The sequence below is a fragment of the Polypterus senegalus genome, chromosome 17, assembly GCF_016835505.1.
Source record: "Polypterus senegalus isolate Bchr_013 chromosome 17, ASM1683550v1, whole genome shotgun sequence".
Classification (NCBI taxonomy): Eukaryota; Metazoa; Chordata; class Cladistia; order Polypteriformes; family Polypteridae; genus Polypterus; species Polypterus senegalus.
This window is the reverse complement of record NC_053170.1, coordinates 89,481,603-89,497,102: the sequence shown is the minus strand read 5'-3', so window position 1 is coordinate 89,497,102 and position 15,500 is coordinate 89,481,603. Positions and strand designations below refer to the sequence as shown.

Below are 15,500 nucleotides of genomic sequence, written 5' to 3'. Positions count from 1 at the left end.
AAAATACCTCAATGTCAAAATGAAAACAGATCTCTGCAAAGTGGTCACAATTAATTGTAAATATAAAACACGAAATAATTTTTCCGTATTCACCCCTTTTAATACGATACCCCTAATTCATGACTGGTGCAGCTCATTAGTTTTTGAAGTCACAGAATTAGATTAATGGAGATCACCCATCTGAGGTTTTAATTTACTGTAGTATTTATTGGCCCGGAATGTAAAAGGACCAACTTGGGATGAGTCAGTATGACCAAGGAACTCCATGAAAAGCATAAGTCAGGGGATGGAGACAAGAAAAAATCCAAGTCCCTGGATATCCAGTTCAATCAGTAATGAAGAAAGAGTATAGCACAACTGGAAATTGGTCCAATAAATCTGATTCACGCAAGAAGATTAGTGATGGTGCTTCATTAGTCACATCTTTATGGAAAAGAGAAAAAAATGGACAGGACATCTTGGCTAGAATTTGCCAGAAGGCACAGGTGAGACTCTGAAGTCACCTGGAAGAAGGTTCTGAGGTCTAATAGAACCAAAATTGAGCTCCATGCTTGAACACTGCATGTAATTGAAAACACAACATCCCCACTCTGAAGCATGGTGAAAGAAGCATCAGGCTGTAGGGAAGATTCTTTGCAGTGGGCCCTCTAAGGCTTGTGAGGATGGAGAGTAAAATGAATGCAGCAAAATACGAGGATTTCCTGGAGGAAAGCCTAATGCCATGGGAGAAGATCTGTTTTCCAGCAAGACACAAGCCCGGACAAAAAAGCCAAAGCTTCACAGGAATGGCTTTAAAACAACAATATGAATATCCCAGAGTGCCCAAGTCAGAGTCCAGATCTGTCAGTGTCCAGAGAATGTGTGGCTGAAATTCAAAAACACTGTTCACTCACAATCCCCGTGACACCTGACAGAGCTTGAGTAGTTTTGTAAAGAAGAATGGGGAAAAAAGGCAGAGTCCAGATGTGCAAAGCTGATAAAGAGAAACCCCTCAGCACACCAACTCAAGTCCGTCACAGCTGCCACCCACTAAATACTGACACGAAGGGGCCGAATTACTTATGCAAACAATTAGCTTGTGTTTTATATTTATAATCAATTTACACCATTTGAAGAGATCTGTTATCACTTTGATATTAAAGTCTTTTTCTGTTGCTCAGTGTTAAAAAAGTCGATGTAAATCCACCATGATTCAGTGTTGTATGATAATAAAATGTGAGAACTTCCAATGGGGTGAATACTTTTTATAGGCACAGTATGATCCAAATAAACACTAAAAATTGCACGTTTATGTATTTCTGGTTATAGAATGACAGCAGAAAAGGCAAATGAAATGAATAATCATTCCATGTCCGGACTGATTGTGATACTGACAGAAATTAAACTTTTGCTCACCCAAGAGCCCCATAAGAGCTATAGTGACGTACTTTCTTGAATATCGAAGTGCAAGTGAGTCATGTATTATACTGTATATGAGTCTTAACTGTGCATTTAAAAGCCAGTTAGATACGTTTGTAGGATTTGAATATCTGTCTGTTGATCATTTGTGATAGACACTATATAAAAGCACTATATAAAGGCACTATATAATAGATAGATGATTTAGCATAGTTGGCAGGATTACATATCTACTATATAAAAGCACTATATAATAGATAGATGCTATATTAAAAGGCACTATATAATAATAATAGATAAATAGATACACTATATAAAAGGCACTATATAATAGATGATAGACACTATATAAAGGCACTATATAATAGATGATAGATAGATAGATGATTTAGCATAGTTGGCAGGATTACATAGATTAATAGACAGATGATTTAGCATTGTTGGCAGGATTACATAGCTAGATAGATAGATATATATTACATGTTAAAAAATGGCAGAAAATTATAACTTCATATTTCACATTTTCTGATTGACAGAACAATGGCAACTTTGATTAAAACTCGTTTTCCTCTTAATTAAACCTTCTGCACTAGATAACAGGGTTTTCTTTTAATTAATTAAAAGGTCATTTAAATGTTAACAGTCACAAGATAACATTTATGGAATATGCCAATAGGTATATGAGGAGAATTTTATTATTACAAATTTCATGTCTGAAAACACGTTGGATTTTCGCCCACAGACTACACAGGGAGGGCTCTGCACAGCGCTGGATCTCCCCACTTCGACTGTTACATTGAAGTCACTGAGGCTGTTTAGTTAAGACCAGAATCTCGGGAACAAAAAGAGTAACACATCTAATTACCATGTGGTTCCTGGGTAAGTAGAAGATTTCCCTCTCATGCTTTGAAATAAATTGAAGAGCTGAATTGCTTGTGGACATGAAGTCATTATTTTAAGGCAGAACTGTAGTTGACAATACAAAGGAGAAGCACGGGCTAAATTCACACTAATGGGAAGACTACCTGACTAACTGTAATACAACAAAATGTAAACTGCATTCTGCTCACTATGGTGTTCACTTTAAAAAAATAAAGCTGCAGAGCTAGCTGAGAGTTGATGGTTTGCAGATGGAAAAGCAAAGTACAGGAAGAGACAGACACTGAAGTGCCTTCTGTTGCTTATAAAATGAGAGAATAATCCATTTTTCATTTGAAATAAGATGAATTTTCCAGGTTTAAAGAGGTGAAATAAGCACAGACACAGACACTTGCCAAGGAGTGACCATTTCACCTTTTAATAAACCTGACCTCCAGATGTTCTTGAGTGACCACGCTATTTCCTTCATTCATCCATTTTTAAAGCAGTTTAATTCCACTGGGGATTGTGGGAAAGCAATGGGAGAAAAACCGGAACCTTCCCAGTTTGTTGCAGGATGCACTCACATCAACTCACCCTGGGACAGTTTTGCATCAGAAATGATCTGCCATTAAGATTTGTTATTGCTTTTGTGAACGAGAGCATCTGGAGAAGGTTTCTACAAGCTCTGGAAAAAAAAATTCCATTTAGATGAATCAAGTCGCCTTTAAGGCGTGAGGTCTTCTGGACAAGACTCACCTATACATAATCATGCGACTCAGGATCCAAGGTCTGTTCCTAGCCAGGACAGACTCCGGGCTTCCTGCCACCCTTTAGTGGACAAACTGGGTTAAGAAATTATTGAGAGATGTGCATGGGTAGAACACGATCATTTACTGACTGGGCTCAACCACAGCAAGGAGAATCAGCCTGGCCAACATACCGTAATCATGTGATGACAGGCATCCTTCCTTCATGTCCACTCACTCTGCTTCAGAGAGGACATGAAATCCACATGCAAGACATGGCAGTAGGAGTGTCCCAATTTAAATTTAAAAAGTCAAGGTGCATAAAAAGAGACCCATATTAATTTCTCAACGGCCCAATACAACATTCTTAAAGATGGAAAGTTACATAAGTCTGTCGATTCATGTCCAGGCAAACAAATTACACATTATTGATTCCAAAAGAGTCACCTTTACTGTATGTTGGCACACATCTTAGAAACTTTATTGTCCACTTGCCTACTGCCCAATACTGCATTGGGCACTTTTCAGGCTACATCCACACTACTATGTTTTTATTTAAAAACACAGTATGATAAATAATTGAGCCTTGACACACAAAGCGGTTTGGGGCAGCCTTCTGTATACTTGAAAAATGGCTGCTAAATCGAAAAGTATGCAAGAAAATGGCCTTTACAGACAAGAGTCTAAAATGGAACTGAGGTTTGGTACAGACATGGTGGGTTTTATTGATGGAGGGAGCAAGTGATGTCTTCAGGGGTGGAACCGGAAGTTGTGCCAGAACGATCTGCCCCACCACCACCTGATCAAAGCACCGTGATGTCCCTACATTGATGGATTAAAGGCCAGAAGTCCACATGACTTCTTCCATGTGAACCCTGAATACCACGAGGACTGATTGTGAGGTCATTGATGTTAGGTAGAATGCCTAGAGGGATCTGGGCTGTGTTGTGGCCTCGAGACCCCTGCAGATTTTTTTTTTTCTCCAGCCGTCTGACGTTATTATTTTTCTGTCCTCCCTGGCCATCAGACCTTACTTTTATTCTATGTTAATTAGTGTTCCCTAATTCTACTTTCTTATTTATTTTGTCTTTTTTCTATTTCTTCATTATGTAAAGCACTTTGAGCTACATCATTTGTATGAAAATGTGCTATATAAATAAATAATGTTGTTGTTGGAAGTGACATTCACGGGCACGGGTGGAATTTCCCACATGTGGTCTGCTGGGGAAAAAGTGAAAGGGTTGGTGCACTCTGCCACCCTTTGGTCCAACCAGGAATTACCTTCTTTCAAGCCCTATAGCTGCCTCCCATGACAACAAATATAAGTGCCTTCCATCCAGATAGCCATGGCATATTCAATCCCAGAAAATGAAAACATTTGCAAAACACTCTCCAGAACCATCTATTTCTGAAAATGCTTGCTCCACATTGCAGTATGGACGGGTGAAAACACTTAATTCTGAAAAAGCAGGCTCTAATTACTCTTTGATTTGTTCATGCTGTGGTCCCCGGCCGGGGCTGGAGCCCAGCTGGGACACCCAGGAGGACAAGAGGAGGGCGTGTGCCTCCTCCAGACTGAGAGGGGGCGTCCGTCCTGGTTATGCAGGAGGCCTCGGGTAGGGGGCTTGGAAGCCCAGCCCTGTAGGGACCTGTGGCCATCGCCAGGCGGCGCCCCAGTGCCTTATCATCCCGGGAGCCCGGCACTTCCGCCACAGCAGGAAGTGCCGGGGAAGACGACAGGGGACCCCCGGACGGCTTCCGGGTGCGCAGCCGGCACTTCTGCCACACAGGGGTGTGGCCAAGTCTAATTGCCGGGAAGCAGCTGGAGCCCATCCGGGTTCCTATAAGAGGGGCCGCCTCCCTCCAGTGATTGGTGGATGTCGGGAGGTAGTTGGCAGAGCTGGAGAGAGGACAGGAGGCGGCCAGAGGAAAGGCACAAGAACTGTGAGCCCTGGACTTTGGGGGAATCGGTGCAAGAGGCACTGGGGTTGCACGTGAGCAAAACTTGTAAATAATTGTAAATAAACAGTGTGTTGGGTGAACTTATGATGTCCATCTGTGTGTGTCCGGGCCAGCTTTCACAATGCTTATTATGTAGCCCTTACTTGATTGGATTCTCCTCATTACAAAATCTCATTCCCTGATTGGATACCCTTCACGTAAGAAAACCATATTTCAACATAGTGGTCCCAGAAGAGCTGCTATTCATGGAGCTTCTTATGTTGCTTACCTGTATGTATCTAAATTGTCTTTTGTACAGTTTGAATGCTACATACAGTACATGTGCAAAACGAAAAGAATTTACTGATCGCTACAGTTTTGTGATTCCTTGGCCAGTGGCGTTTACTCCTCTTCAAAGATATTTCCATCGATGTGTGCATGCCCAGTGTAGGCGAACAGCTATGCCCTATGTGTTTATAGTCATTTTAGTGTGGACTGAGATACTCTTGTGAACAATGTAAAAAAATGTTAGTGTGGATGGAGATTGTTTATGTTTAAAAATTACGTTTTTAAATGAAAACGCAGTAGTGTGGATGTAGCCTCATTCTCATCTCCCGTTTCTCTTCCTCCTACCAGCTGAGCCTTTACCACCAGCGTCCTGACCATAAGGTGGCTTTTTACTCAATCACTTCCAACCAAGCCTTGAAGTCATTTCAGGAGATGCCAGGTTAGGTTTAGCCCTCTCCTGGTGTCTCCTGATGTCCCCGATTCCTGTGTGACCCTAAAGCAGTGGTCTCAAACTCCAGTCCTGCAGGTTTTCATTCTCACCCTTTTCTTAATGAGTGACCTGTTTTTGCTGCTAATTAACATATTTTGAGTTCATTTTAATTGAATTGCTCTTGAAGACTCAGACCCCTCAATTGTTTCTTTTTCCTTAATTAGCAGCCCAACAATAATGAGACACAAAATGAGCCAAAACAACTGCTATCTATCATACAATATCTGAAAATAAAGAAAGGGGAAGGTCTCAGGAATGCTGATCTTCTCAGGTCCTCAAAACATTTTAAGGGTGCTCTTAGAAAACGGAAATGTCTGCTATTGCACAATGAGAGCAGCAACAAGCCATCGACTTAAAGGACGGGTTTAATTAACAACAAGACTCTGCTCCTAAGTAAGCATCTGGTTGGAGTTTGAGGCCCTGACTTAGTTAGACTTCTGTTGGCTCACTCACTCCTCATTTAATTTCTGTTTGGGTACCATTTAAGGGAAGAAATGAAGCAATTCAGAGGAATTTTGAAGAAATTCAGGGGAACAAATCTTAAAAACATCTCAATTAAAGTTAAAGGAAAAGGAATTAATTAGCAGCAAAAATTAGTCACCAATTAAAAGGGTGAGAATGAAAAATTGCAACCACTGCGGCCCTCCAGGACCAGAGTTTGAGACCACTGCCCTAAAGAAAACTCCCATTCTACCTGCTCTGTTACAAGCAGAACAGTCCCAGGTATTTCCTTTGTGGGCCCTTGTGCCTTTTGGCAGCCAGAAGTTGTTAAAAGTTCAGCACTCATTTCATGGCTTCACTCATGTTTTGACCAGAGGGTTAACCAGGTTGGAAAAGTGACTTAATATGAAGAATATCAAGAATGACAATATTTTAGCCAAAAACGCTTGCACTTTGAGTGTTGTTAGGATTCGACTGGATGATGGATTGTGCAACTCAAGTAGCATCAGACTTTTTTTTTCCCCTGACATTTTGGTATTGTTTGCCATAGTTCAGCATTGTTTTTGCATAGACACCTACTGTATGAGAAAGTTAGTTTTCTCCATGAAAATATGAAATTAAAAATGTTTCTCATCAATAAGACAAACTACATGGGGTAAGTAACATATTTTTAAAAAATAGCATTTTTGATGGAGTGTTCTTTTAAATATAAGTTGAAAAATAAATAAATAAAAATAGAACAAAAATAAAAAATTAATAAATAATAATAATAAGTAGAAAAGTGTATAGACTTATTTTCTATTCAGAGGTTTTGTGGCTTACATTATTAGTAGATATCTGTCAGATTTCCTAGATTATGGAAATCCTTGGAACAGAAGGGGATGGATTCACTTAATGGTTGGAATTTAGTGCTTTTTTTCATAGTGAATTAAGTGAGGGTTATTTTAATGTTGTTATTTTATGAAAAATCTATTCCTGTAACTTACAGTTTAGAGCTGTACTTGCTACTTCTGATTCCCCCAGCCCAAAACTAACATGAAGTCCCCTGCTGCAACTCCTAACAACTCCCATTTAAAATGAGCTGAAATCTAACTGATTTATATATGTTTTTCTTTTTTCAGTCCTTGTGTGTGTCTGAGGGAGTTTGTTGTTGGTTATAATATTTCTATAAAATCTCAAGCTTCTATTAAAGCCAAATTTTCCCTTGGGACAAGTAAAGTGCTATCTGAAAATTTGATATCTGCCTTGATACATTTCATATAATTTATTCCAGAACGTACCACAGGAGGATATTTTGAACTATGTATGTAACAGGAAGTGATTCTTACGTTTACATAATACCCTGCAAGAAAGACGTATGCAAGGAAGATCAAAATCGGGAGACTCTTTAAAGAATGATGAAAAAAGAAGCATGAAAGTAAGTGTAAGAATGTCTAACCTGTTTTTATGGCCTGTCATTTTTATATATAATTACAGCAAATTGGTAACAATCTTAAACTTCCCCACTCAAAAAGATGAGGAGAAACAAATTACCAAAACAATAACATCTATTAAGTCTTCGAATTTGAAGATTTTTTTTGTAAAGAATATGACTAAAAATGTTAGTACAATACAGAAATGTGACATATGTCAACCTAAAATGAACAATAATTCTTTACATATATATATAGTGCTTTTCAGGGTACTCAAAGCGCTTTACACAGTGAGTTGGGGAGCCACTTCAACCACCATTAATGTGCAGCATCCACCCGGATGATGCGATGGCAGCCATTTTGCGCCAGTGTGCTCACCACACGTTAGTCATTGGGTGGTGAAGTGGTGAGAGAGAGAGACACACACACACACACAATCAGAAACAGATTACGAATAGGGGGCCAGAATGTCCAAACCGTGGTGGATAATTTAGCCAGGACATTAGGAGACACCCTACTCTTTACAAAGGATGGCCTGGGATCTTTAATGACCACAGAGAGTCAGGACCTTTGTTTTACATCTCATCCAAAGGACAACACCATTTTTGCAGCACAGTGTCCCCATCACTACTCTGGGGCATTGTGCTCACATTCAGACCACAGGGTAAGTGCCCCCTGCTGGCTTCACCAACACATCTTACAGCAGCAAACGAAGCTTTTCCTAGATGGTCTTTCATCCAAGTACTGGCCGGGCCTGAAGCTGCTTAGCTTTAGGTGGATGACCTCTTCTGAAGTGCAGGTGAAATGGCTGCTGGCTAAACCAAAAGGAAAAGGTTTCCTCTTTAGAGACATAATGCAGATAATTCAGTTTAATCCATGTTGAAAAATAAATATGCTTTTACTGATGTTTCTTTTAATAGGTGAGGTTCGGACCTTCTTGATCACCCCCATACATAAATTCACAATTACTATAATGCTATTTCTTAAATTAGGTAACACAGAATGTTACCTGCCATGAAATACAATACAGAAATGTGACATACATCAACCTAAAAGGATGCCCAGGGATCCAAAGGACAACACCATTTTCACAGTACAGTGTCCCCATCACTACACTTGGGCATTGCGGTCACATTCAGACCACAGGGTAAGTGCTCCCTACTGGCCTCACCAACACCTCTTCCAGCAACAACCCAAGCTTTTTCCTGGTTGGTCACCCATGCAAGTACTGGCCGGTGCCTGAACACAGTTAGCTTCAGGTGGATGACCTATTCTGGAGTGCAGGTGGTATGGCTGTTGGCAAGCAAACTGGAGAAAAAAAATAAAATTGTCACTTTATATTCAATATTCCCTTACACTTAATGTGCTGTGGGGTTTTGGCACCTACCTCAATAGCAATGGACACAAGACAGGAACTAAATCTAAGCAAAAGAGTTAATTGGCAGCAAAAACTGGCAATTAATTAAGAAAAAGGTTTAGAATGAAAACTTGCTGCCATAGTAGCACTTCAGAACCGAAGTTGGAGACCCCTGGTCTAGAACATAAGAAATATGACAAATGAGGGGAAACAATTCAATCCATCAGGCATGTTTGTTTAGCTAATAGCTGAAACTGCGGCTATAATAAAGACTTGGAGAAACGTGTATATAATCGCTTTGAGGCAGCCTGTAAAAGGTATGCTGGAAAAAATTAAGGAACACATTCAGGAAAATGCGTCTAAGTTTGAGAATAAACTGAGAGCACTTGTCGATCAGCTGGAAGACTTTAAGCAGACATTCACGACTCGAATTGAAACAGCCGAACATTTGGCATCCACCGCTGGCGGAAAAGCAACAGCTGTGAATTCTGAATGCAAAAAACTTGGGAGACAGAATTGCTACCCTGGAAGATGGATGCAGAAGGAATAATATTAGAAGCGAAGGTCTACCTGAGAATCGTGAAAGTCCAAACCCAATGAAATCCGTAGCTGAACTATTTTCAAAAATAACTGGAGAGGACTTTAAATCAGACCCCGAGATAGCAGCAGCTTACCGCATTCAGGGATCAAATACCTCTAAACCTAGGACTCTTGTTGTGCTTTTCAAAAAATTACAATCTAAATTTAATGTAATGTCACTTCTCAGACAGAAACAAAAGATTATATTTGAAAATAACCACATTTGTATCTTCACTGATTTCTCACCTTCAACAGCTGCTAAACATGCCGTTTTTTACAACATTAAACAGCGCTTATGGAAAGACGAGATCAGATACAGCCTCTTGTATCCTGCCAAACTGAAAGTGGACATTCAAGGCAAGCATTAGATCTTTACCACTATGGCGGAAGCAGAAAAAGAACTAAGATAACTGAGCCCGACACTCTTCTGAAATACGATTGTGAGTCGCACCCTGTCATGGCATGGCAAAGAAGATCTTACTGGCTGTCTGATCCGCTTGCAATGATATTAGTACCGTAATTATACATCCTTTTCCCTTCTCTGACACTTTCTGTTTATGTTTTAAGCTAATAGCTAAGCTATTCCAATATCTATCAAGATATATTTTAAAAGTTTTCAAGGTTTTCACTTCAGCCCCATGTCCTGGTAGTTTGTTCCAGACTCCCACTACTCTTTGCGTAAAGTCGTCCTTCCTGGCATCACTCTTAATTGCATGTCCACTTAATCTCCGCTGGTGTCCTTGAGTATATGATTCACCATTAAGTTGAACGAATTCTACTGGATATGCTTTATCAATGCCTTTGAGGATTTTAGAGACCTGAATTAGGCCCCCACGCAGTCTCTTCTACTCGAGACTAAACAGGTTTGATTCTTTCAGTCTAATTCTTAAGTCCTGGGATGCACTTGGTTGCTCCCCTCATCGCACCTTCAATGCTGCTGTGTCTTTCTTGTAGTGTGGTAACCAGAACTGCATAGAACACTCTAGATGTGGTCTTACTAGTTTAGTGCATTATATAGTCTAAGTATAATATCCCATCAATTTATATTTACACAGCTTTTATTATATAACCTAACATTTTATTTGCCTTTTCAAACACTTCTGGACATTTCCTTCAATGATGAGACTGTTGCGTCAACATAAACCCCTAAATCCTTATCAGAGGTTGCTTTCTGTACGTCATTGTCTCCCATCTTGTATTTATAATTGACAGTCCTTTTCCCCACATGTATTTCTTGGCACTTTTCTACATTCAGCTCATTTTCCAGGTATTTGCCCAGTTCTGAAGCTTGTCTAAGTTCGTTTGAATGGTTTTTGCTGCCTCCACAGTGTTTGGCATTCCTCCAATTTTATGTATTGTGGTGGATGTCTTTTTTGTGAGGCCCCTGGGGAACAAGTATGGACAGAACAGTACCTCCCCCAGGACACTAAAGGGCACCCCTATGTGTAGCAATGGTTCCTTGGATTCCAGCAGGGCTCCATGGGAGATGGAGTTCTCTACAACCCTGTTGGGATCCGGGGGTGCTGCCAGGGGGCACTGCAGTGGCTCCCAAGTGCGTGTGGACTGTTCTTCCACCACACCTGGAAGTGCAGCCGAATATGGGTCATCAAACACCTGGAGCACTTCCGGGTGGGCTATAAAAGGAGCCAGCAGCCATCACTCCGAGAGCCAGTGTCAGAGAGGAATGGTGGAGAAAGAAAGAGAAAAAGAAGAAGAAAAGTGTTGTGTTTGTGGGAACGGGGAAGGCGTTGCCCACAGGCGAAGAAAAAGAAAATGAAACATTTATTTGTTTTATCAGTGTGCCTCCTGTGTCTGTCTGTGTCGGGTCAGGCGCTGGTATAGCACCTTTTGTTACAGTATCTAGTCTAAAATTTACTCTAGAATTATGTTTGCCACTTTACTGTAACCTCATCCCAAAATACTCACTAATTTTATAGTATCCCTCAGGGGTCAGTGATGAGGCAATTGTTATTTATAATATATACACACATTTGTTGAATAGGAATGTAAACAACAAGCTGGTTACATTTGCAGATGATACCAAGCTAGATATATGGGCAGATAATCACAAATCCATGGAATTATTACAGAGGGACTTGGACTGCATGTAGGTTTGGATGGATGTGTGGCACATGAAATTTAATGTAAGTAAAGTATTATACATAGGAAGGAAAAATTTTGGATATGAATACACAATAGGAATTATGAAAATGTAAAGCATTGCTTATGAGAAGGATTTAGGATTTGTAGTGGACATGTTGGGCTGCCAACTTCCAGACAGCGTTCAGGAAAATTAAGAAGGCTGACATAATGTGAAGTTATATAGCGCCCTGCTGTGCAGAGTACAAGTCCAAGGAAGTTATGTAGGAGCTTTATAACACTCTGGTGAGGCCCCATCTGGAGTACTGTGTGCAGTTTTGGTCTCCATGCTACAAAAAAAAAAAAAAAGACAAAGCAGCACAAGAAAATGTCTGGACAAGAGCGACTAGACTGATTTCAGGACAACAGGGGATGAGTTATAAGCTGAAATTAAAAGATTTGAGCCTTTTATGTTTAAGCAAAAGACGATTAAGAGGTGACATGAGTGAAATGTTTAAAATTGTGAAAGGAATTAGTACAGTGCACCTATGCTGTTATTTGTAAAATGAGTTCAGCAAGAACATGCAGCCACAGTTGAAACTTGTCAGGGGTGAATTTCCCACAAATTTTATTAAATGTTTTTCTTCATACGGAGAACAATAGTCACGTGGAATAAGTCATCAAGTAATGTTATACAGTAGACTGTGACTTTAGGAGCCTTCAAAACTCAATCTGATGTTATTTTGGAGGAATTATGCGAACAGGATTGGCAAGCTTTGTTGGGCTGAAAGCCTGTTCTCTGGCATATGCTAGGCAGAGGCTATCCCAGCAGTAGGAGGTGGAGCAGAGGAGTAAACACCTGGATAAACTGTTATCCCCTTACTCTGGCCCATCAAGCTTAGAGAAGACGTTTGGACTACATTGAAGATAATACTGAAGTTGAGTCCTTTATTAGCTGGTGCGTGAGAAAACCCACGTAAACATAGCGAGAACATGTAAAATACACAATGAGGGCACAGCAGCCTGGAAGCCAAACCAATGTAATGCACGTGCGTCCAGTTTTTTCAGTCCATCAAAAGACAGCCACTCACAAACATCTGCATTACCTCAGATTGATCTGTAAATATTATGAAACTTAAATAACTGAAGAAAAGGCTACTCGAGTATGAGGGGGGAAAGAAAATTCCATAGTGCCCTTGACTGATCTGCGACTTAAACTGTAAGGAAACAGGGCTGTCAAGTAAGATGAAATCCGAATTGCTGCAATGCATCGCAGAGTAGAATAACAAGGTGGATGTATCCGTTTTGCCTTTCCATCTACTGTTTTACCGAGCGCACTACCAACGCGCTTATCATTTCGCTCTTGTGCCAACACCGACAGAGCGCTGCTGCGCAGCCCGCTAGTCTTCATCATCAAACGCAGCACCTGCTACTCCGTCTACCTGTTCTAAAAAAAGACTTCGACCTTAGGGCGCCCACACTGGAGTGCTGTTGCAATTCACTGGCTTGCGTTATCCGAGTTCGAGAACTTTCCCGTCCGGGGTTCGTCTTGCCTCTCATCCCTCGCCAAGGAGCCACAGCCACACAATCGTCCGCGATCCGCAGCCACAGCGCGCGTACCTCCACCAGGCGAGAGGGGGGCCAATAAGAAAGAGCGAAAAAGTGGAGGCGTGGCCAAGTCGGGTAACGTGGCCAATCGTCGCCTTCTACTAATGTGCTGCCCCACGTGGGGTCCGCGCCTGTCAGCTTGTAGCCACGACCCATTTGAGCACGCATCGACCAATCAGCCAAGCGCAAAATGTTCTTCGCCACTCTCATTGGATCGTGCGATATTTTATTTCTTTTTTTATTCTGCCTCGCGCTCGCGTATTAACCCTTTCAGCCTGCGAACGGTTATACAAAGTGACTTTAATAAATTTTTAAGCGTGTCCCCTTTTTCATCTAATTTTAATGGGACATGCATTTCGGTTTAAAAGAAAAATACATTAATAACTAGTGCCTGCACGTCGACAGAGAATTCCGCTTTGCGAAAACAAATGTGAATACAGAAAAACGAAATCATACAACCTAGAAGAGAAACGCTTGCGGTTTTGATTTTTTTAATGTTTAAAATGATTTGTGTGTACGATACAGGGTTCGTTTCTTTATTATTGATGTAATCTAAACCTGCCGACTGGTAACCCATCCATGCCTCAGATTTGTCTGGATGTTCATTGTGCTCCACATACATATTCATTCAGACGTGTTTACCACAAACAGCATTGCTAATATGCTACATGATTATGTAATATAAAAAATAACATTTCCGCAAATAATGTGGTTTCAGGCTCATACCTCGTGCTCGCATTTCTCTAATCTAATTTTATATTGAATCTGTTTAATCCAACACAAAACCTCTGGAGCCGTAGCCCGTACCCACAGATCTGTGCTCAGCAGACGAAGCATCGCTGGACGGGACGCCCACATAATAATCATAATAATAATTAATTGCGTTTATATCGCGCTTTTAACCCCAACTCAATGTGGAACCACGTAAACCACCTCCAGTGTGCAGCATCCACCAACATGATGCCACAGCAGCCATTTGTGCGCCAGTACATCCACTCTACATTAGCTGTTAGCTGGTGAAAGGGTAGAAGAAACATGGGGCGATTGGCGGGCAAAATTAACTTTTATTTTTTCGGTGCACCGCCTTCTCTCTTCGAAAGATGCCCAGGGATATTTTTTATGGCCACAAAGTCAGCGCCTCGGTTTTTACGTTTCACCCGAAGCACAGGCCACAGGATAAGCGCCCCCTGCTGGCCTCACCAATATCGCTTCCTGCAGAAACCCCAATGTCACTGGATTGATAAGTGGACAAAACAGAAATGTCCTATCCTATCCAATCTTATTTATGGATCTAGGCAGTGTGGTGTGGTGGGTAAGGCTTTGGATAGTTTAAACCCATTCATGCTACTTCACCTATTTCGAATATTGTAAATCCCTTGGATAAAGGGGCCAGCCAAGTAAATGTAAATAAGCAAAGGTTCTTTCTGGCACCTTTCTTTGGGGAAGAAAAAATGGTTCCCCTATCGCAGGGGCAGAGCTACTGTGGCTGCAGGTTTTCATTCTAACCCGTTTCTTAATGAGTGACCTGTTTTTGCTGCTGATTAACTTCTTTTGAATTCATTTTAATTGACTTGTTCTTGAAGACTCAGACCCCTTAATTTTTTCTTTTTCCTTAATTGGCAGCCAAACAATAATGAGAATACAAAATGAGCCAAAACAACTGGTGGCCATCATACAATATCTGAAAATAAAGAAAGATGAAGGTCTCAGGAATGTTGATCTTCTCAGGTCCACAAAACAATTGAACAGAGCTCTTCAACAATTTCGGAAATGTCTGCTAATACACCACGAGAGCAGCAACAAGCCATGAAATTAAAGAACAGGGGGTTTAATTAACAACAAGACTCGGCACCTCATTAAGCAGCAGGTTGGAGTGAAATCGGTTGGAGTTTGAGGCCCTGACTTAGTTGGTCTTCCGTTGGCTCCCTCACTTCACATTTCATTTCTGTTTGGGTGCCATAAATAAATGAAGCAATTCAGGGGAACAAATCTTAAAAAAGCAATTCAATGAAAATGAATTCAAAAGACGTTAATTAGCAACACAAACAGGGCACTCATTAAAAAAAGGGTTAGAATGAAAACCTGCAGCCATGGTGGTCCTCCAGGGCCAGACTTGGCGACCCCTGCCTTAAGACTCAGGCCCCTTAATTATTTCTGTTTTACTTAATTAGCAATCAAACAATATTAAGACACAAAATGTACCAACACATAAACAACAACCTGCGTCCATCACACAATAAACTGAACATAAAGAAAGGTGAAGTGCTCTGTAATGTCAATCTGCTCAGGTCTACAAAACA

General features: G+C 40.8%; 2 long non-coding RNA genes across 2 annotated transcripts in view; one reads left to right on the top strand and one right to left on the bottom strand.

Annotated features, from left to right (window-relative positions):
* LOC120517691 overlaps window positions 1-15,500 on the top strand; it is a 55,601-nt gene that overhangs the window by 4,496 nt on the left and 35,605 nt on the right. The window contains exons 4-5 of the long non-coding RNA XR_005631084.1: window positions 2,141-2,277; window positions 7,439-7,582. This is a non-coding gene — a long non-coding RNA (uncharacterized LOC120517691). The remainder of the gene's footprint in view (window positions 1-2,140; window positions 2,278-7,438; window positions 7,583-15,500) is intronic.
* Window positions 1-15,500, bottom strand: part of LOC120517692 — a 38,760-nt gene that overhangs the window by 22,341 nt on the left and 919 nt on the right. The window lies entirely within an intron of this gene.